Here is a 22,331-nt window from a genome sequence, read left to right as displayed (position 1 = left end):
GTACAATGTTTTTCTTTTTACTTTTCTTTAACAGTAAACTGTTTACAATCTTCACTACGTGCCAGTTTGCAATAAATAAAGGAAAGAAATACATAATGGCGTTTATTATCTAACTGGAACGCATAACCATAATCCTTAGTTATGGTCACAATTTAACTTAGTAATTCTGTAAGTAACATATCGACTTTATCAATTCTTATATAACATAATTCATGGAGAGATTAATTTTTTCGATGCAACGTAATTCTAGGATTATAGTTTCGAGTTCGTTGACTCTTATATAATTGATATAAGGATTATTTTTTCGATGCATTCATTGCAAATTCTACTTAAAATTGCTTTCTCTGTCTCACCTTTCTGTACAGCATAATTTTCACAGTGAATCTCTAAAGCAAAACAACTTTTACGTGAAAAAACCTTTTTTGTTATTTCTTCATTAGCCATCGGTCTGAACAATTACTACTAGTAGCACAAGCATTGTGATTACTTCAGCTTTATGATTGTTTTTTGACTTTTCACAAACGGAAATCAAAGTCAAATAGTTTAAGGGTGAGGATGAGCGATATATACATTTTCTCGAAACACTTGCAACGTACAGAAGAAAAGTTCTGAGACCCAATAAAGTATACATGTCCTGTTATAATGATTCTCCTAGCCGCAAAAGTGAAGCTCTCGACATCAAATTTGGCATAATGTTGGAAGCTCTTGTATGCAGGTGGGTTAGTGAAAACGGTCGCAATACTCGGCTACAGTGCAAAGTGAACTGCTTTCCAAAGTGGGGAAAAATTGGTTTTCTGCTTATTGTTCACAAACTATAGCAGATAAGCCCGGAAAACCTTAAATGTATATTCGAAAGGCTATGTTGTAGTATCTGTACCCAGTATCATAATATATATAAAAATTTCATTGTTTTCGCAAAGCTTTTATAACGCCCAGAAGTGAGTCTCAAAGAGGTCAAATATATACACATTCTTGGCCAATGTCCAATTCGTAGAGCACATAAACATGTCCGTTCGTTCGTCTGTTCATCTGACTATCTGCTCGCTTGTGTAGCACCTGTAGTAAACAAGCTGACCGGTGAAAGCTAAAAATACCTTTGCCGTGTTTTTTTCTCGCTACACATAAACTGCAACAGACAAACGGTACAGATTTTCACTTTTATTCTAAAAAAAAAAAAAAATCAGCTATGCCTACTCAATGTTATAGAGCATAAAAATGTAGTTTTCTTTTTTCAGTCTCTTTTCCTAGTCTAGCAGCACAAAGATGACAAAGGTACAAAGGATTCAGTCCGAACTGAATATAATTTCTTTACTTGTTATCATTGTTTTTTAAACATTACGGCCAGATTAGAATTAATTTAAATTAATTACTCCCTTAGTGTAAATTAAAAAAGATTTTAAACAAATAAGAATAATTCAGTAGTTTGTGGAAAAAAGGTGAAAAAATTAATTCGAAAAAAAGGCGTCCTTTTCGCAGAATAAGTTGTTGGTCAAGCCGGTTTTTATTAATCATTTTTCTTTTTTCTCAAACGTGAGGCTTTTTATTCCAATATCCTGGATTTTTTTATGATTTTAAATAAAAGGCTTAAATACGCATGTATGTATGTATTTACTGGCCAGCAACAAAAGAGAATGGTAATAATTGGTTAAAAGCTGCTATTTTTCACTTTACAAAATACGCATTAAAAACTGAAAGGCACGTGCACGTGACACGTAACATGTACCAGGAAAGAAATATTTAAATAATGTACGAAGTTTACAATTATCTTGCATTGAATGAGACATTTCAACTCAGCATAAGAATATTGCGAATTGCTTGCTAAAGTACGGCTTATTAGACGGGAGTGGGCGCGATCATGTTTGCATGAAGCCTTTAAACAGATTTGATTGATATTTTTACGAAAAGTTTGAAGTCATAGTTGCTGGGAAGGACAAAATCGCCCCTCGCTCAAAAGAACTTGAATTGTCGATGAGCATGTATGCCATATAGGTTCATATATAATATGAATATGTGAGTGTGATAGAATTAGTGTTGTAGTGGTAAATTGATTGAAAACCTTCAATGTATATAAAAGAAATTGTAACAAATAATGGAAATTTTAGCCACATGGCACTTTACATAAAATTCCTTAAGCAGAATAGACGGCTCCTATACCGAAATATATAAGTAAGTTAATAATGCGATATGTGTGCATGCAAAAGGTGTGTGTATGTGATATAATTTATATAGAGAGCTAGGGTGCACTGTTCTTCGTTGAGGAACTCCTAAGGTTTCTTCTAGGGAACTCGGGCTTCCATATTCTTCCATTTTTCTACTAATACTAGATATGCTTATGAATGGATCTGTACTCTTTTCAAGTCCAATCGCTACTGACCAAGCACTCCGACAACAAATTGTAAACAAGGCAAGTAAGAAAATTAAATTAAATTAAAAGTGCCACTAAATCTTTTATACTTATCATCCTTAACCTATAAACGAATAAAAAAAGGACGAATATAAATTTATACGTATTCGGACAGCGAAGATGTTCTTAGCGCTGATTGTATAGACGTGTACCCGCCGTAGGCATGTTCCCTGACCTGTTTTAGAAGTTTATAGGCGATACCGTCGTTTTCACGAAGAGAGGAATGCTTACCACAAATACTACACAATTGGGCGCACGGACATATGAACAAACTGACGGACAGATATGCTTAGATGCATTCCGAATTTGAAACTGGTCAAGAGTTTATCTACTTTATACAGATTTCGAAGCTTGCTGCTGCGTGTTAAACAGCATTGAGTGGGCGCGGTCAATTATTCCAATTTTCCAACGGGTGCTACACCATTGCCCATAGAATATACCTCAAAATTGTTGCAGATTTATCTGCAGTAGTTTATGAGTAGTGAGACAAAAAAACAATTTTTTATCCCTTTTGAAAAGCAAAGGTGATCTTACTTTACGTGGTACTGTACTGTACGAGTGTCCTTCGACCGATTTGGCCTCATTTCAATATTAACTTGCGTGCAAGAACTTCCAATGAGTCTGCAAAATTTAAAGTCGATGGCGTCATTTTTCCGGCCAGGAGAGTTTGTACAACAGACGGACAGACGGACATGCTTTAATCTGATGCTGATCAAGAAGAATAAATATATTTTGTGGGATATCTGAGGACTTTTTTGAACACAAAAATGAATACACCCCTCACCCACCCTCATGGTAATGGGTATAAATGTAACTAAATCCGTTAGAAAACTTTAAGCCACTGGAGAATGTTTGGGAATATGTTAACTAATCTATTACTTCGTCGTGTTGCAAAGAGAGATGATTAGTTTTTCATACCGCCACGACTCCGTAGTAATACTTAATATGCACACATTAAAGCTAGCAATCATTTGACTAGCAAAGGGACAAAAGACAAATTAAGCGAACGTATCGTTGCCCCAGATATGTGTGCGCACATGCAAAATTAAAGTTAATTTTATTATTCAAATTTAAAGACCTTTTTAAACAATCACATACATGCCGTACGTATGCTTAGTAGTTGAACGATATCCTGTATTAAATGTCAACATCCTTATATGTTTGTGCAGATCTGTGCTTCTATATGTACAGTAATTTTTATTTTATGATATTTTTGAAACGTCAGCAAAAGCAAAAAAGTCAAACAATTTTTGCATTTAATTTTACATAAAAGTTTCTTTGGGTTTTAATAATATACGCGCGCGTTAACACACACTCAGGGACAATAATGCCATCATCCCCCATCGCCAACGTTTAATATCCGAGCATAAGTAGAGCGTGTCTTCCTGACCGTATAACTAGTCAACTTTGGCTTATTTTTTTTGTTTTTTTCTCTTTGTCTTTTTTTCTTTACAAAAGCAATGATTCCCCGATGTAAAGCAGATTTCCTCTTATAAATATATATATATATATATATATATATAGATGTGTGTATAAAACACTTAAATGCAAGTATGTAAGCAAACACACATTTACACTTACTTGCATTCATGTATGTATTATGTGTTGCGTATTATGGTTGTTTGCTTGGTCGCTGGTTACAATTCGTGTTGTGCACTTACAAAGAATCTGCCGCAACAGCGTGTTGACATCAAAACGACCTTATTGTTCACATTTTCAATATCTTAAACATTATTTTCATTTAATTTTTATATGCAAGCTATGCTATCCTTACGCACATATACACACCCATGCACGCTCCTACGCTCATAAATGCGCTGTAATAACCATTGTGATGATGATAATGATGATCACCATAATGATGGCGATGCTGTTGATGATGTTTTTTTATTTTTGTTTTGACTTGCTGTAACCCGAGAGCAATAAGAAGAAGAAGAAGAAGAAGAAGAACAAAGCATGTTTGATGGCGTCATCAAGGTTTTTGTCCCCATTCTAGACACTTACATCTTTCTTGCATCTGTATACATTTGTGTGTGTGTGCGTTTGTGTATGTGTGTGTGTGTATGTGTATATCTATCCTATGCAATTTAGTTTTGCATTCATGCCAAGCGGTGTTGGCGATAATTGTATTGGTGCACATTTTCGTGTGCAACACTTCCTCTTCCGTTACTTTCTTCTTCCTTCTTACTTCTTACTATGTTCTATGCGCATTCTGAATATCTAAAGTACTTACAATTCATTCTATGACTTAAGTTTATACAAATTGAAATGTTTACATTAAAAATTTTATTTCCTTAGCTCGTCGTCTTCTTCTATCCGAAAGTATATTAATGCCGTCACTTCGTTTGCAACACCCAAATAAAAGAGAATTGCAAACTGCCTAAAAAATATATGTGTGTGTGTGCTTGGTAAAGAAAACATTCCAGAAGCTTTGCCCACTTTCATATTAACCCTTTCTTGACGGCAATGACTGCCGTATGTAGATGCCATCAATCGCTATGATGCGTCAAATAACCGGCGTACATAGGCGGCACCCATTGTGCGAGGGTAAAGATTTCGAGTCAATCAGAGTGACTTTGTATTAAAAACAGAAGGGACCGCTTTCCACGCTTTACCTTTTTTGAATAAAACAAAGCTTTTCCTACGCTTGCTTTTTACGCCGCCATTAAGCTTTTGTTTAAACAACAAATTCAGTTATAATGAAATTCATTCAGTTTATAATGACACCCGTTAAACACGACAACGTCTTTTGTTATTGCTCTCGAAATCATTGATTTTTTTCTTCTCCTTCTTTTTTTTCGTTTATTTCCCAAGCTTGCTTTCGCATACATAGCACACAGTACTGCTTAACATTCTATGTAAACCTAAGTGCTCTGTAATATAACTCTGCACAAATTACATAGTACTAGCAATTATTCCTTTTCAAAGTGTGCACAAATTAAAGGTACATACTATCAAAGACTTAACAAACACACAAACATAACTAACCTATATTGTCCAAACGTGCTTGCCTATTAAGAAAGTGTAGCAAATATTATTACACCGTCACGTGACTTTGTCGGATACTTATCGGATAGATCATTTTTAGCGATTTTTGAACTTTCAGTCACCAAGCGTCACAAGGCATGTCTCTTGTTTGTGACTCTGTCTCATAAAAAAAACTAATAGCAAGGATTTTTACTTTGACTATTGGTTCGGTATACCAAAATTTGATACAAAAGCACAAATGTTATGAAAAGGAAATCTTTTTTTTCCCGTTATGACTAGCGGCCGATCGCAATGGCAAATTACGGATATATATTAATTTTGCGCATATACGAGTACGATATCTCATTGCAGTTAGAAGAATAGTGGTAAGGTGAAATTACTATTTACGCTCGGAAATACTCACATGTAACTCTTCTTGTGCTAGTGGTTTGATTGGTTTATTAACAAGAAAAACATTATTGTCGATTAATCGTTTTTCTTTTTAAATCTTACATTACAGGGGAATATAAAGCATGCGCGAATATACATAATACTCAGAAGGACTTGGGATAAACTCCCCTTTCATTATATCGATCAGTTCAGAATCACTCACTGAATCGATTTACGCTTTTCTATCCGTGTGTGCGTCTTGTTTTTTTGTGTTCAACCAACAAGTCCCAATCTTTAAAATATTTTGAGGAAAAGAAGAGGAAATAATTCGGACCGGATCACTTTTTCGACCGCTTCCCTTACGACGCTTTCTTTTGAAAAGTCTTTAAACGAATAACTGTAGTGAGAAAGAGACGCATGGCTGGCATGCTGATGATGAAGAAAATGAATTGATGATTGGCGACCAGCCAATCGAGGATCCAGGAAATGAAGAAGGCAACGAGAAACTAGGTAAAGACTATTTGCCGATAGGTGCGGAATCGGGGAATGGTAAAAAATTTGATCAATTGAAAATGTCGGATGCTGTTGAAGGTTCTGGAGATTTAAGCGAAATTAATATACATTTACACACACCAATACTTGGACATATGGAGACTAGTTCGGAAACGTTAGGAAATCATGTAACCGACGAACCCTTATCGGCGAATGATGACGACGATGCTTTAGGACACATGAGGCGGGGCCCATTGCAGTCTTTTTACTTGTTTTTTTTTTTTTTTTTTTTTCTGAAGAAGAAATATTTGTGCTTTGTTTTAAAAATGTATTTCTGAATGATGAAATTAATCCGTGACTCAAGAGCAAATATCTCATAGCAACACTCGAAACCAAATGTGTGATAAAATGAAAACTAATGCTAAAATTTGATTTGCTGAAGAACACTTATCCGAAATGTCCAATTTACAGCTACATAACAAAACAGATACGGAAAGCAACAAACTCGAAAATCTGATTTACTAAAATGAGTGAGTGTGAGTGCTATTCAACTCAAGTTGCTTATCATTACTAGAGCTACATGAGGAGCGTTGAAAGTACCACTTGCAGGTCACATTTGAGACTTTAAACAAATTTTTGCTATCGTCAGAGCAAACCCATTACCAAATTTGATATGTTTTTAGATGCATTAGAAATATATTCGCAAATATAATATGCAATCTCCGTTGGATATATAATAACATATCCCAGGAGAGTGTTTCATGAACTCACTCTTACCATCGTGTCATCGAATCAATTGAAAGCCTAATATGTTTATTCATACAACATCCCGCAATAAGTTGATGCAGATATGAAAACATAATAGAAAAATGTTTTCTAAAACAAGCTCATGTGCACTAAAAATATTCAATATTTTATATGAACATTCACTTAACATGAATGTTTATATAAATGAATGTTTATATAAAATTTCATGTTTGTATAAAATAAAATAAAAGGATTTATTAATATTGTGGTTTTTACAGTGCAAGTCTCGAAATTTGTACAAAAAAATTTGTTCATATTTTTTAAAACTAAAATGGCGGTATCATCAACAGCCATCCCAAAACAATGCGTTCTACACCTTGACCTCTCTTAAGCTATCATCAGAAATGTTCTCAAAGTAGCAGGGATATTATGAGCAACATCACGGCGTTCGGATGAAATGTGTAATGTGTGTGTGTGTGTGTGTGTGAAAGTTCTCGTAAAAAAAAATGCCGGTTGTTTATAAGAGTCTATAGAGACTAATGACCAAAGAATAAGATTAAAGAGAAAGTACCAAAAAAAAGTGAATGAAGTGAATAAAGAAAAAGAAATTCCGGAGCCGGTTCACGGTCCTCGATATCGTGTAAACATAATTCGATAGCAATTTTATGATCGAATATACGATCAACAGCTGTCAAGTCTCTACTACTTGTTACACCACGACCATAAACCATAGAGTTGATCGCGTTTATTTAATCGAGCTTAGTCGATATCAAGAAATGTAAATCGGCCGCAGGTACATAACATGAACATAAAAATTACATGAAAATTCATGATTTTTGTGAAAGCCCTCATGTCGGCGAATACTCAAAGGTCAATGTGGCCTAAATTTTATACACTTTCGCTTGTCAAAGTCTGTTATTATTTTCCAGTCAAGCTTCTGCCATAGCATACCACAAGTTAGACTTTGTCTCCATAGAAGAGTTTACTTCCGTGAGAGACTATGATGCGGTCTAGAAAATAGATCTATGTGATCCGAATTCCCTGTCGTTAATTCACCAAGGACAAATTTCCATAATAAAAAATTAAAAATTTGTCGTTTTTAGCATACGAAGTCTTATTCTTCTTCAGAACCCTTATATGATTAGAGATACAAAAAGTAGACCTACGTGGTTGGAGCTCGTCAAGATTCAACTTCCATAGGTACCATTATATGGTAATGGGGTCAAAAAATGAACCCATCCCAATGTTTTCACACTAATTTGGAATGCCGGATGGCTGTTACTAAGCGATTTATGTCCCGGAATCCTAAGAGTTACAATATTTTTTCTCCTAATCACTTATCAAAATAAGACGTTATAAGCGGTGCTGGAGAAAAAGTGGTCCGATCTGAAAGGTCGACGCTTTCGTCGTTTGGGCCAAAGCACATCAATGTATCACATTTCATCAAAATGTCTCGAAAATTTTGACCTGTACGACCAGACAAAGGGCAAAGGGCAAACAAGCTTTAGAAAAGAAAAGAAACGGGATCTATCTCAAGTGCTTCTTTGTACCACAAGTGCTTCAACAAACAATTACGCAGATATTCCCAGAAATTTCTACATCAATCATTCGATGTGGTGTTCCTGAAAATTCGCTCGAATTCTAGGGATTTATTTTATTTTCTCTTAAGTAATTCTGATAAAATATTTGCTTGCTTACTATTACACTGAATAAAACTCAATTGTTTACAATCGCATGTGCATCTCGTTTGCTTAATGAATGTGATGAGTTCGACCCCGCCTGTGCGAAGACCGCTCTTTCCGCCTATCTTTTTTGTTTAGGCGTTCATTGCGAGAAAAAAAAAAGAAGAAGAAGAAAAATAGTGCACAAAAAAAATTGAAGAGTAAACAAACTGTCTGGCAACAAATCATATAAATGTACAAACACTGAATCATTGATTGTAAAAGTAGGCCGTGGCAGTGCAATGCATGAACGAACATGTTTCCATTTAATAAAACAGTGAAACTAAAAAGTATAAGAAAAAAACAATGCTTTTCTTTAAAATCAATGAAGCGAAGCGAGTATGAAAGTTACAAACAATATTCGAAACAAACAAAACGGAAACTTTTTCCTATATAAAAATTTTAAAGTTGTAAAATGTACATAAAATTTATTGCAATAGTTAAGAATACTTTTAAAGCCCGAAGGCAGGAATGCTGATTGTGAAGCCCGAGCATGAGAATATTGCGATATTTACATCTTTAGACATGCGTGCATAGTTTTCTTCAAAGAATGAAATAAGATTTCTAGGGAACGCTAGGGAAGCTGTCTTCTAATCGAAATTGTAGTAGAACACAGACAGTTTCTTTTTTCATGCTTCTGTTAAGCTTGCAAAGTTGAAAAGTGATTTTGCATTAAAGTCCCTAGAGCCTTAACTTGCTTAACGTTTAGTGGAGGATCAGTTTCAATGAACCGGATTTGCCTTTAACATATACTTAACAAAATTCTTTAGGTTCTGAGAAAAAATTTCATGTGATCAATGAACCTTCTCGTCGGTTGTTGATCTGCCGAAATTTAGAAAAGGAAAAAGAAGAAGATAAATAGATAGTTAGTGCTTAAATGAGAATCATTTCTCCTAGAGTTTCTGTCTTTTTTTTTTTTTTTTGAATGACAGTTTTTATCCCAAATCTCCGATAAAAGTGAGAATGTTAGGTAAAGATTAACTTTATTATTAATAGGCATTTTATTGTTTAACCAGATAATTGTGAGTACATACGTCATGATCTATTCATTCTTCCTCGAATTTCGTTTTAGAATATGTTTCTGTCATTTTGTCAAATCGTTTCGTTATTCGTACTCAATGTTTGACTCTAAAGAGGTCGACACAGTTGACTGGTTAATGGATTTTTCAATAAAAGACACTCTTCTTTTTTGTTTAGCTGTGGATTTCTGATCTTGGATAGACTACAAGTTAAAAATCTACTAGAATACGCATCGCAGCCAAATACATTTTTCTCCTATCATATGATCGGAACAGGTTGTTTTATTGCTTCTACGTTCCATAAAGAATCAGTGCAATTAGCACATTTGTGTGCAGTTTGTGTGTTACGTTGGATTTGTTGTATTTCGAATCAAAAAATAAGATAAGTCTGTTTCTTCGTTCGAGGTGGATACCGATTCAGGTGATTCACGAGTAATTCGACGCTTATTATTTTTGCTTCTGTAGACATGAAGGCAACATGTCTCACGACATAGCTTACTCTTCACATTGGGGTAATAAAAGGAAGTCAATTGCACGCAATGATATAAAAAGATCTAAAGTTCTGCATTTTCCGAAATCGATAACAATCAACATGATTGTGCTGTATGTGTGTGTGGATAAACGGATGCCTTTTTACTACCAGTGTTAGAAAAGCAAGCCAGATTTCTTTATCTTCGGAACTTGATATCGATACCGGTGATTCGTCGCACTACACTTGGACAATCCATTGTAGCATTCTTCATTTTCCGAAATCAGTAATAACGCAGGTTGTTCTCCGCGTGTGGAAATAAGCGGAAATTGTCATGGGTGTAAAAGGTCAAGCCAAAGTTGTATACCTTCCGTAATTGATAGCAGCACCCACTGTTCATCAAACAAACAGCAACAAAACGAAATAAGGCGGATGTATTTAATTTAGCGTAAACTGCGCCCTCCAGGGAGTTAGACGATCCCTTTAAGCTAAACTCTACTGGAGAATCCAGATATGTTTACTGTGTATGGCTCAATAAACTCACTCTGGTAAATGTTGCGGCCTCTCAATAACTCTAATTATTCGCTTTTGGGGATCACCACGAGGATGTGAGAGCTTCGACACATCTATGCTCCCTTCAAAAGCATAGTTTATCAGCGGCACAGTTTGTTCTTCCTATGTGGATATAAATGGGAATTAAACAAATATATACACTCGGCTGCTTTGCATTTACAGGTTTAGAATTTCGAGCCAGAGCTACTTATTCTGCGAAATCGTTATGGACTCTTTACCTATGAGATTAAAAGGAAGTCAATCATATATATGCAGTTAAACACATTATTTTCGGGTCCGTAGACGTTAATCGAAAATTTCTCATCTGCAACGATTTTTATGCAGCATAGCTATAAAAATTCTGATGCATTGCTTTCGAATTTGAGCAAGTCAAGCTCTCCTACATGCCCATAAGTTAAATTATCTAGAAATTGAAAACATTTTTTCATGAACAAATATTGTACTTATTACATGAATTCGTGTGAATTAATACATGCAAAAAGGAATTGATGGACGGCTTTCCCTTTGGCCGAATGAAAGAAAATGTCTGGTAAATTAATTAATACATGCAAGAATGGAAAAGGGGTATGACGAATAAGTTCTCCCCTTTTACCTATTTTTACTTTTGAACACATGTCATGAATGCCTGCGGGTAAAGGTGGTAATTGATCAACAAGCACAGTGGAAGCCTTATGGCGGAAGCAGTCAGTTGATCAATTGGTGAGTCCTGACTACTGGGTGCGGCCCTTCGGGGAGTACTCGTGGTGGTTGTGGTTGGCAGTTCCAAGCCAAAGTGGAACAATCGAGTGCAGCTAGGCCCTCGCCACTCACCAGAGTGGGGTTTATTGTTCCATACACAATAAACTGATCTGGACTCTGGTGCTGTTTAGGCCCCTACTCTGTGGGGATTGTCTAACTCGCCAGGGGGCGTAGTACGCTTAAAAAGTGGTTTGGGCCACCGTGGGGTTAAGCCTTACAGGCAGGAACCCACGTTAAACCCTTGCCACAAATTCTGTACTTATTACATTAATTCGTGTGAATATTGGAAATCTTCGATAAATCATTTAACAGTGTCATTCCGTCAATTCGTATAAGTCATTTTAAGGCAACAACCTAGCTTTTCTAAACGCAATCAAGATTTATAGTATACGTCAATCGATATACTTTTTTTTTTTTTTTTCAAATTGAAATTCGCATAAAATTGTTGCACGAAAATTTTCCCAAATAAGCGATGTATCTTAAAGGCACTTGCTATTGAGATTCATTGAGACTTATTTGCTATTCATAGCTTCAAAGCTAAAGAGAATCATGTTCAATAATTTTAAATGTAAAGTGATATGTGTAGAAATTCATTCAATGGGGGCTCCTTCTTCCAACTGAATGATTTGGCTGTAGACTACATTCACTCTGTGAAGGTTGGAAGCAAAGTGCCTAAGAAAATGTTGTCAGGAGACTTGAAATTACTACACGTTCGTACTCCCGCGATAGAGGATGAATTAAGCTTCTTGCTTTTATGTGTAAAGCTCATATGTAAAGCTCAGAAGGACTGGAGATAGATCCACCTTCCGTTATATTAATCGATTCAGCATATCTGTCCGTCTCGCCAATACGTAGATCGTGGTTTTTGATATTTTGATGAAATTTGGTGCATACTAGGACAGTCAAGACAGATTAAGGGAGAAAATGAAGTCCATGTATTTTACTTTATTTTGGAAAAATTATCGTTCAAATACCTGCTCGAAAGCGCAATTAAATATATAGATGTATATATAAGCAATTTTAGCCATTGATACCATCTCCTATATCTGTACGGTCTGGAAGAAGTAAAGAAAGATAAAGAAATGGAGAGTGAATCCCACGCTAGTGAATGTATGCTTGATAGGTAAGTGTTATGCCTTTACTCATACAGCACTCAATATAGCTGCGACTAAGAAGTGAACTCTATGGCACTGAGATTTAAACCCGCGAAAACTGACTTGTGTAGTTGCGTATTTCCCGGTATTTTCATTAGTATTAAGTTACTTACAAGCAATACTTTTGATTAGCCATGTGGATGCAGCATCACTATAGTCGTTAAGTGCGCGGGAATAAGTGCCAATGAAACAATAAGACAACTTAAAAATGCAATGAATCATGTTTTTCCAACTTTCATATAAAATATTTTCCACGTCAAGTCTTTTGAGCCCGGCTCAACTTAGCGTTGAACTTTTAAGATAGTTTATGAAAGTTTCATTAAAAATCAATTTCAGTTACGCAGTATATCCTGTGGCAAAAAGATCGACTCTCAACTTCGCTCTTATGTTTGTGTTGTTTTAATTGCGATTTAACTATAACGCATCATACACTGAAATTACTTTCATCATTCTTCTCCTTCTCTCTTTCTCTCTTTGTATCTGTAATTGTTGGTGCGTGCAGTGGCACTCTTGAGAATTACATTGTTATTCAATGCAGAGACATTTAACTTTTGTTCTCCACTAAACGCTTAGTAACGATGATTGTATGATTGTGTTATTCTTTGCCATTGCAACGAGTACCGAGTTAAAGTGTAAAGAGAAAAAAGTTGAAAATGAAAAGTAATTTCGCTCTAAGAAACTCAAGTATCCTGTTATCTGAAGAGTAACAAAACCTGTGGAACTTGGCCTTGCATTTAGCTGCATTTAACTCAAGTTAATAACATTTATGTGACATTTACGCAAATAGCATAAAATTTCATTTTATTTCACAATAATTTTATATAAATGATTCCATATATCAACTCCGACTTATTGAAAAGGAAATGATTACAAGTCAAGAACATTTTCAAAGAATAAATCATTTAACCACATTTAAGAACCTTAACGCGATGTTTTGTGTGTGCATGTATTACAATATAAGTTACCTTTATTTAACAAAACCACACCGTAACCCTACAAATTCTGTACATCTTGTTTACATGGCATTTACGATATCCTTGCGGTTAGATTACGCAAATTTACATAAATGTCTTCATAGTAGTTATGTATTTGCGGCATTGGATTACATTGATTTCATTTTACTTTCAATTTACGTTCACTCTCTCTGTTTCTTTGAGTCAACCCATCGTAACTAACACTCGCCAGCATTACTGCACTAATTACATTTCATCTCACTGTGTTCTTATTTGTCAGCCAAGTTTCGCAATCACATGTACTTTCCTTGTGAGTAGTGTAATCCAATGTGCGTTAACTTATTAAACACATTTTGAAATTATAATTAACTTTCATAAGTGAAGATATTATTGAGGAAAAACTAGAATTATGTTCGCAGACAACGAACAACAGTCAGCGGCAGTATTTATTAGGGAAATATCAAGAGAAACTGGAACAAGTAGAATTAATTGATTTTTTTGCAAATCATCCTGTACGACGAACGGAAGAATCATCGTATGAACCATATGTTCCCATCCGGTACATTTTCTTTTCTTCATTTCGTCATAAATTGGAGATTTAAGATGTTAAACTGTCATCGTGATACGAAGAAGATTCCATTTTAAAATATCCTACTATTCGTAAAACAATTGCATCAAGTAAGATCATCTCTTCCCCAAGGACAAGTTTTCCTTCTGCACGAAAATCGCGATGGAAAAACGTCAGATAAGTGAACAGATCAATATTAGTTTCTTAATAGATTGCCTTACTATGCCTATGCGCAAAGTTACTTGGCTGTGACTTCGTCAATTACCATCCCTAAGTTTTGCACGAAAATCCTTAAATAAATAAAATTCGACGGCAAAACGGATGCCCAACCCAGTAAGCGGTACTTTTTTGCTCTTAACTTAGAAAGCCATGGTGCAGGTCTCGCCAATTATTATTAATACTAACGGTACAGGGGAACATGTTTAACATCTCTAATTGGAGCAAATACCTACTAGGTCGTTATCAGCTGCATTAATACAACGAAGCCATGAGTGAGGAAATCTATCAACTATCGACTTATACACTTGTGCTTATCGTTAAAGAAACACAACGAATTGAGTAACGAGAAATCCTGGATAGTCGTTATAAAGTTATTTTTATACTCAACAGCAGTGCCGGTACAAAGTTATATGCGGTTTGTGAGCGTGTATGTAACAGCCAGAAGGACTTGAGATAGATCTCTTTTTTTTTATTACACCCATCGATTTAGAATCGCTTTCTAATATCATTTTCTAAAACGATCTTAGTTTACCCGTCCGACTGTCCTTGTATCGTTGGCCATACTATTGATGCATTTTGATGAACTTTGGTACACCGACCTGTTCGTATCAGAACACTGTCTCCTTTCCCGTTTCCCGCATAATGCCTTATTCTGATAAGTCGTTATATGATTAACTTTAGCATTTTTAATTTGTCAACCTGACAACGGTCGAGCTCATAATATATGTAGTCTACCTGAGCAACATTTCTACGGCAGCATGCAAAAAATTGCTCGCTTATGTAAACAGTCGCAAAAAATTAATTATCCTTTTCACAACGATCTCACTCTCAGTGCGCAATATGGGAAAAACATGTACATGTTTTCAGGATCAATACAATATATAGCCTTGTACAATGCTATATAGCCACGCTATTCTGGAATTTTTTTTCATCATCGCTGTAATTTGCGGTCGTTGCAACATTGTTATAAAACGTAACTTTCGTGCGCAAATTGAATTTAGAGATAAGTAAATAGGCATGTAGATATATAGGCCAGACAATGCTGGAGCAAACTTGAGTCACTAAAGCAGACTCTGTCGTCAGGTGATGCATTTAAAGCATGTACAATGTACGAATGCGGACAAGTTCTTTGTTTCACTGTTTGTTCGACTGTTTCAAAATCTCGTGAAGTATTTCAATCATCGTACATAACGGCTTCGCTATCCATCTCACTGTCAAGCTCTTATCATAGACGATGCACAGATATGTACTCAAATCTTTTACAACATTCGAATGCACTCGCACGAGAGAAGGCGTCATTATCATTATAAGTTTGCCTCCTTAATTTAAATATGTCTGTAAAATGTTTACCGAACTTAATATAAAATTTCTTATTATGTCTTTGCATCATAGTGACCATGCGGAAAAAGGTGTTGTCATATTCAGGGCTTTATCTTGACAATATGTGCACACACTCCCATGATGCCAGTCTATTTTCACAAGGGAGACATACAGGTGTCAAATTTATTACATATCATTGCAAAAGATGAACATCAGTCATTTTTTGTAAGCTGACAAAGTTGAATAAAGGCATACCTTGCGTAGAAAGATATGTAATTGTTTCATGCAGCTTTTTTCCAGATCAAATCCGAATTAAAAACTTGGTAGTTAGCTAGAAAGCTGTTAAATTAAAATTTTAAAAAAATCTACCAACAATTCTCGTCGTTCTGGACTTAAAACCAATGAAAACGTCTTAGTCAGAGAGAATGGAACTCTTACACCAACTTGCCTCTCTTTTTTTCCCGGTAAAACTTCAAAAATTATGTATGTATGTAGGCATACTTTCTTGGAAACCTTTAAGTGCGGTGAGGTTCAAAACAAGAACTGACGTTGTCCAGATTCTATGTGATACTATGAATACAAATTATTCCTCACACCTTTTACTTACCAAGGAACGAAAACTTTGCAGCAACGGCACTCTATTGCTTTACAAAAACTTAATTTTCGCGAGGGTGATATACAAAAAATAAACCTACGTGGTCCAAAAGGAGTGCACTAAATTTATATATCAGATTGCTGTTTTCAAAACAACGCTCATTAAAAAGTATAAAAAGATCATATGTTTGACATATACAACCTAATTTTTTATGGAAGGGGTCTAAAAAAAATTGAATCATCTTTGAAAATCTCAAACTTTTTACTAATCACAATTGCTTTAAAAAAGCTCTTATATGGGGAATTTTCATAAAAATAGTTCGATCTAATCCGCTTTCAATAGCGTTCGCACCTGACCAAAAATACGTTAGTGCCAGACTACCTACATATTAAAAAGAAAAATATAAGGAAAGACATCAGGCAGACAGATGGATCAGGATCATATATCGACTCACAAAATGATTCTGAACAATAGTGGGTCTCTGCTAAATCTTTCTGGGTGTTACATAGTGTTTTTCTCTTTGACCAGCACGGTGGTGATGGGCAAGGATTATAGGAGAAGAGAGATGGAGAAAGGTAGCAGTGTTTGTGAACGATTGACTTGAAAATGGAGGCATCAAACCACTATTGGTACGTTGTTCTAAAGGCGAGTAGTGAGGTTAAAAACGGCGAATCGGGATAGTGTATTGCGCGTTGTACATGTAACTGGTGGATGAGCGGGTAAGAATGCTGCGAACAACCTGAAGAGTCCTATTAAAAAAGCTAAATTGCGGACAAATCGTTTTGTATCTGTCGAAACCTAGCGCTGAACGTACCTGTAAGGAAGCGCACTTCAGCCTATAAAGCGCCGAGACTGCAAGCAAATTTGGCTTGCAGTGAAGTATTTTTTTGCATCGCTTTAAAAAACTGCCCATACATCCGAACGAATTTAATGAACCCTACATCGTAAATACATATTGCAGCATCGATTATAATGAGTCTCAAATAATATCTATAACAAAATATTATAATTCGTTGCTTAGTGCGGCCAGCATCGAGTATCAAACGATAATAGTTGGTCAAATCGATTACAACCCTGTTCATGACTTAGCATCGAAGAAAGAGGAACACAATGTGCTTGTATTCGTTAAAAGCTTTCATACGAAAATGTAATTTTTTTCTTCTCCTTCCTTCTTCTCGTTTCTTTAATGCGTTTACACAAACTTTCTCCAATGTCTGCATAGAGAGAAAGGCCATTTGCCTCAAATATCAAACTCTTGTTAAACTATGGTTTCCTTGCCACATTGTATGTGATGAATTTAAATGCAGGAAAACTTTTTGCAATTAAACGCAGAACACCTTTTTGAGACAATAAAAACATTCTTTTTGTCTGTTGTTCAGCTTGCCCACAGTAAAATGCAACGTCAGGCAGTTACCATAGCTTAAACAAATTAAACAAGTAAGAATATTACATTCGACTGTGACCGATTCTGTTACACCTGTCACCGTTATTCTAAAAGACGCTTTAAAAAAAATAAAAAAAACCCAAATTTCATACTCTGTACCAGTAGGTGGGCGAAACCGATTTTTCCCATTTTTGAATAAAAGTTGGAATTTTTGTCGTATGTCTAGTGCAGTGTACGAGTAATGAGGATTAAACAAGGAAATCAAAATCTTCTCAGTTTTCGTTGTATTGTAGGCGTGCCCGATTTGAACCACCTTCAAATTCTTTTGCAAATTTGTAGACAGTTACAACTTATATAGAGGTTAATTTTGCGAACCAGAGAGCATGCTTGCTGTAGGCAGTACACAGTTGGGTCGATGGGTAGATGGATAGACGAGCATAATGCCAGTTAAGAATGTATATACTTTACGGAGCTTTTGAAGCTTGTTTGTGAACCGATTTTTTCAAGCAAACAGTTTTTTCCCCCTTTAGAAAACAGAAGTGCACTGAGTTTACATGGTATTGTACGCATGTTCATGCACGACCGATTCGACACATTTTCAAAAGCAATCTGCGTGCAAGAACTTCGAATGTTTACAACAAAGATAACATGGACGGACAGACAGACAAGCAACCAGACGAACATACGTAAATCGATATAGAATCTTATGCTTAGCAACAATTTGTATACTTTTTGGGGTGTTTCTGAAGTTTCCTTCTGGTTGGGTGTTGCAAATGTTTTGACAAGCTAAATGTATCTTCATTCTTTGGCGATGAGCAAAAGTGTAAAATTCCTTAGGCAATTTCTTAAATGATATGATCGTTATGCACACCTTGTCACTCCGCTATTATGACAATGCTAAGGAAAGGCGTCTGTTATGAATTTCACTTTTCATGTGTGGCAGAGGAAAAGATGAATTAAATAAATAATTCAAGAAAAATTGAGAATCATTTCTACTGTGCTTTAAATGCAAATTTTTCGAAAATTTTTTAAAAAATTCGCTGCTTTATTATTACATTTTCAAGTTATTAACTATCAAAAGGCATAGTAGTCCTTGTCATTTTCATATTCAATTATGGTGGTTTAAATTAAAGTTCCTTAGTCTACTACACGTACATGGACACATAATTCAGATCATGTGCATGCAATGTTTAAAAGACAGTTGACAGGTACCTTTATGTTTCGAAAGAATAACTGATTGTTAGCACAAAATGAAATTTTTGCAAATCATTTCGTAAGACCACAGAAATAATTTTTCACTTATTTGCAATACACTCCGGTGACAGGCACAAAATCAAGCATATGAGTAATGTGTTAGATGAGAATGAGGATAAGTGAATAAGTTCCGTAAAATGCGTATATATGTAAATTTAATTTACTTTTGTATGTGTTTATACTGAGCTTATGAAAATTTTCTTTATTATTATTTTATGTAAATTTTATATTCCAATCGACGAAGGTCAAGGTATATTAACTTCATCATATCATCTGTAACTCTGTAAAATGTTTCTATGCATTACATGGCTATATTCTTAATCAGTAAAAAAATTGTGGCACTATTTAGGAGTGTGTGTCAATCTATTCCGCTACATAAGGCACAATACCAAATTGATTCTGTTTCATGTTTTATGCAATAAACTACCCACTAGTAATATAAAAACATTATACAAGAGCATGGTCGGTCCCGATTTTCCCAACAAAAATAGCTGTAGAACCATATGGCGAATGTTTTCAAGCCTTTGGCCGACAAAGCAAACAAAATAAATTATGCTCACTTCTAACAGAAACTTTTATACCTGTCAGCAAATACCAGTACCAAACGGGCGTGGTCATTGTATACTCAAGCGTCATTTATGAAACATCCCTGCAAACTTTCCTCCTTCTGCCTTGTTGCAGTTTACAAGTAATGAGCCAAAGACCAAATTATTTTCGTTTTTGAAAGTAAAGCTATCCGCAGTTTTACTTATATTGTAGGCGTAACCTTTGACTCATGTGACTCATTTTCATTCTATGTCCAAAATTCGGCCAATTCTTTTACACTCACCGCCTTTATATTAAAGGAGGCTAAAAAAAGTGAATCTATTATATTTGGTGGGCGTGACCGAATATTTCAATTTTTTTGAGTAGTGAAGAATAAATCTAGAAAACGGAAGTGTTCTGTGCTTATGGTGCCCCCTAGTCGACTGCTTTTGCCAAATTTGCACCATTTTGATCCATGATCTTCGCAATTAATAGCATATATATAACAGGTAGAGAAAGGCAGATGGACATTTCCAACAATTTGATACTGATATAGGTTATATACACGTCATAAATTCTCTAGAGCATCCTCTTGGAAACTCCAACTCAATTGACAATGCCTGTGACTGTGACTATAAGAAGAACTAAAACCGAAGTAACGCTTTTAAAGACGTATTGTTTAGGCACAAATAATTAACACTGAGCTCTCGATTTAATTTATTTTCCACATTCGTGCACATCCAATGAAGTATTTTATGCATATTCCTCGTCTTTAAAAACGTTTGACATGTTGGGCCTGACCCATAAAAAAAAAAAAAAAAATTAAAATTTACAGCAACAATTGGTTCATGCGAATTTCGAAAAAGAATCCAAACCACAAAAACTAATTCCCTTTTTAAGGTAAAGTAGTAAGTAGCACACAAAAAAAAATATTTCTTAAAAAAAAAAAAAAAAAAGAGGAATAAGCATATAAAACATGAAAGCATCATATCTAGAGTGTGTTGTAAGCAGAGAAGCGATCCCATGCAGTAGTAGGAGTTTTTGTTACTAGGCGTGAGTTCTGCAATGGGAAGTAAGCAAAATGAAAACGCACAGCGAACCAAAGCGAACCTAAATCTGCGATTATACCTTTCTTTTTCTAGGACAGCATTTAAAAGCTAAGTCAATATTTAAAAAACAAAGCTCAAGGGAGACGCGATTTCCAAAATCCCTATTAAACGCCATCTGCAAATTTCGGATTCTAAGTTATTCGATTTTCGAAAATACAGATTCAGATAAATGTGCTTAACGTTTTCACTACATTTTAGTTCAATATGTATATACATTAATATCGGTTTATCGGTTACTGATCAAAATATCATAAACACTTTCCCGATGGTTTTTGAGCTTAATTCGAAAATTTTACTGGAGGAACATAGGATTGCTGGTAGCATATGCATAAGAAGGAGGAAACGAATTTAGATTTTTTACGTACTCTGTAGACGTGACAGTCGGAATGACAAAGCGGACATGCTTCTATAAAAATTATATTCGCCTCAGGGAAAATTTACAATTTCAGCCACCTCAATATGAAATGTTTGTTAAACAAACGAAATTTATTTTATTTTTTCATAAACAGGGAAATCTGTATGCATAAGCTACTTACGTAAGCAAAGTGTGTTATTGTATAGAAATAGAGAAATAAAGAAAAAACTTGTTTGCACCTTACGCCACTTATGGTCACAGGGTATATTAAATTTGTGTGGATGTACGTAGTACGTAGGAGGACTTGAAATAGACGCAGCTCTTGTTATACCGGTCGACGACCGAATGACCAATTTTCCCTCTTACTGCAACATGCTCACGGTCAGAAAGAAATAAGGAAAGAGAAAGAGAAAGCGAGGTTGCGGGCATAGCCTAGTGGGTGTTGCCCAATCGGTTAGCCTTGTGCCTTTGCCGACTATGCGCTCAACTAAAGCTTCGACCAAAATAAAGTCTGTTGCGATTGAGATTTGAGCCAACGAACACTGACTTGATGGTCTTCATATCTGGCTACGCGTGCAGAGTTAACCTTGTCTGTACTTTCGATTGTCCATAAATTTTTGTGTTCAACATACACCTCACAATTTTTGGCATATTTGCCTCAAGAACGAAAGCTGTCGAAGATAAATCCGACCAGATCAACCGATTTTCGTATAATGGCTCACCCTTAACAAAATCAAACCTCTGAACATAAATCACTGAATATCAAATATTTCGGCCCAATTAGGCCCAATTTTGAAATCAATCATCTCATTAAACGTGGGCCTTAATGTGGCAAGGAGATCTCATTTGTAAGGCTTGATGATGAAAATTTCTCTGTATAGACGTAGAAATTAAGGGCAGCAAATTTTGGGCCACTTAGGCCTATTTCCCATACCTCACCCCGCCTAAGTTTCTCATAAAAAGTAAGTCTTTATTAACTTAAATTTTGTAAAATAGTTGAAGAATAGGATCTTAGACGAGGAAAACCAATTTTGTTAAACTTGGACCACTTCAGCTCATGCGTGTCGACTATCTCTTATATAAAGATTGCCATGAAGAGTATGCCTTTACATGCAAACAAGATGCATTTTTAGTAATAATATTATAAAAATCAACCAAGAATTGCTTTAGGCGAAGTAGTGTAAACTCTTTAAAGTTCATGCTTGCGCGTCCACAGATATTTTACTTGTTTAAACTATAGAAGAAATTATTTGGGCGAAACTTTAGATCTTATGTTAAGCTTCATTTCCTCGTCTCGTTCTAGCAAAAGGGAAACAAACATGTATCAAAAGTTAAGTAAGGGGCCCCCACCCATTAGGCAGAGTTTTCACTATAA

At 35.4% G+C, this 22,331-nt stretch overlaps 2 long non-coding RNA genes across 2 annotated transcripts in view; one reads left to right on the top strand and one right to left on the bottom strand.

Moving 5' to 3' along the window:
• Positions 1 to 22,331, bottom strand: part of LOC119644520 — a 66,805-nt gene that overhangs the window by 30,824 nt on the left and 13,650 nt on the right. The gene's annotated exons all lie outside the window — the stretch shown is intronic.
• LOC119644521 overlaps positions 48 to 22,331 on the top strand; it is a 35,911-nt gene continuing 13,627 nt past the window's right edge. Inside the window, exon 1 of the long non-coding RNA XR_005248528.1 lies at positions 48 to 168. This is a non-coding gene — a long non-coding RNA (uncharacterized LOC119644521). The remainder of the gene's footprint in view (positions 169 to 22,331) is intronic.

Source organism: Glossina fuscipes, unplaced genomic scaffold (genome assembly GCF_014805625.2).
Source record: "Glossina fuscipes isolate IAEA_lab_2018 unplaced genomic scaffold, Yale_Gfus_2 124420, whole genome shotgun sequence".
Taxonomy (NCBI): domain Eukaryota; kingdom Metazoa; phylum Arthropoda; class Insecta; order Diptera; family Glossinidae; genus Glossina; species Glossina fuscipes.
This window is presented reverse-complemented; position numbering and strand designations above follow the sequence as displayed.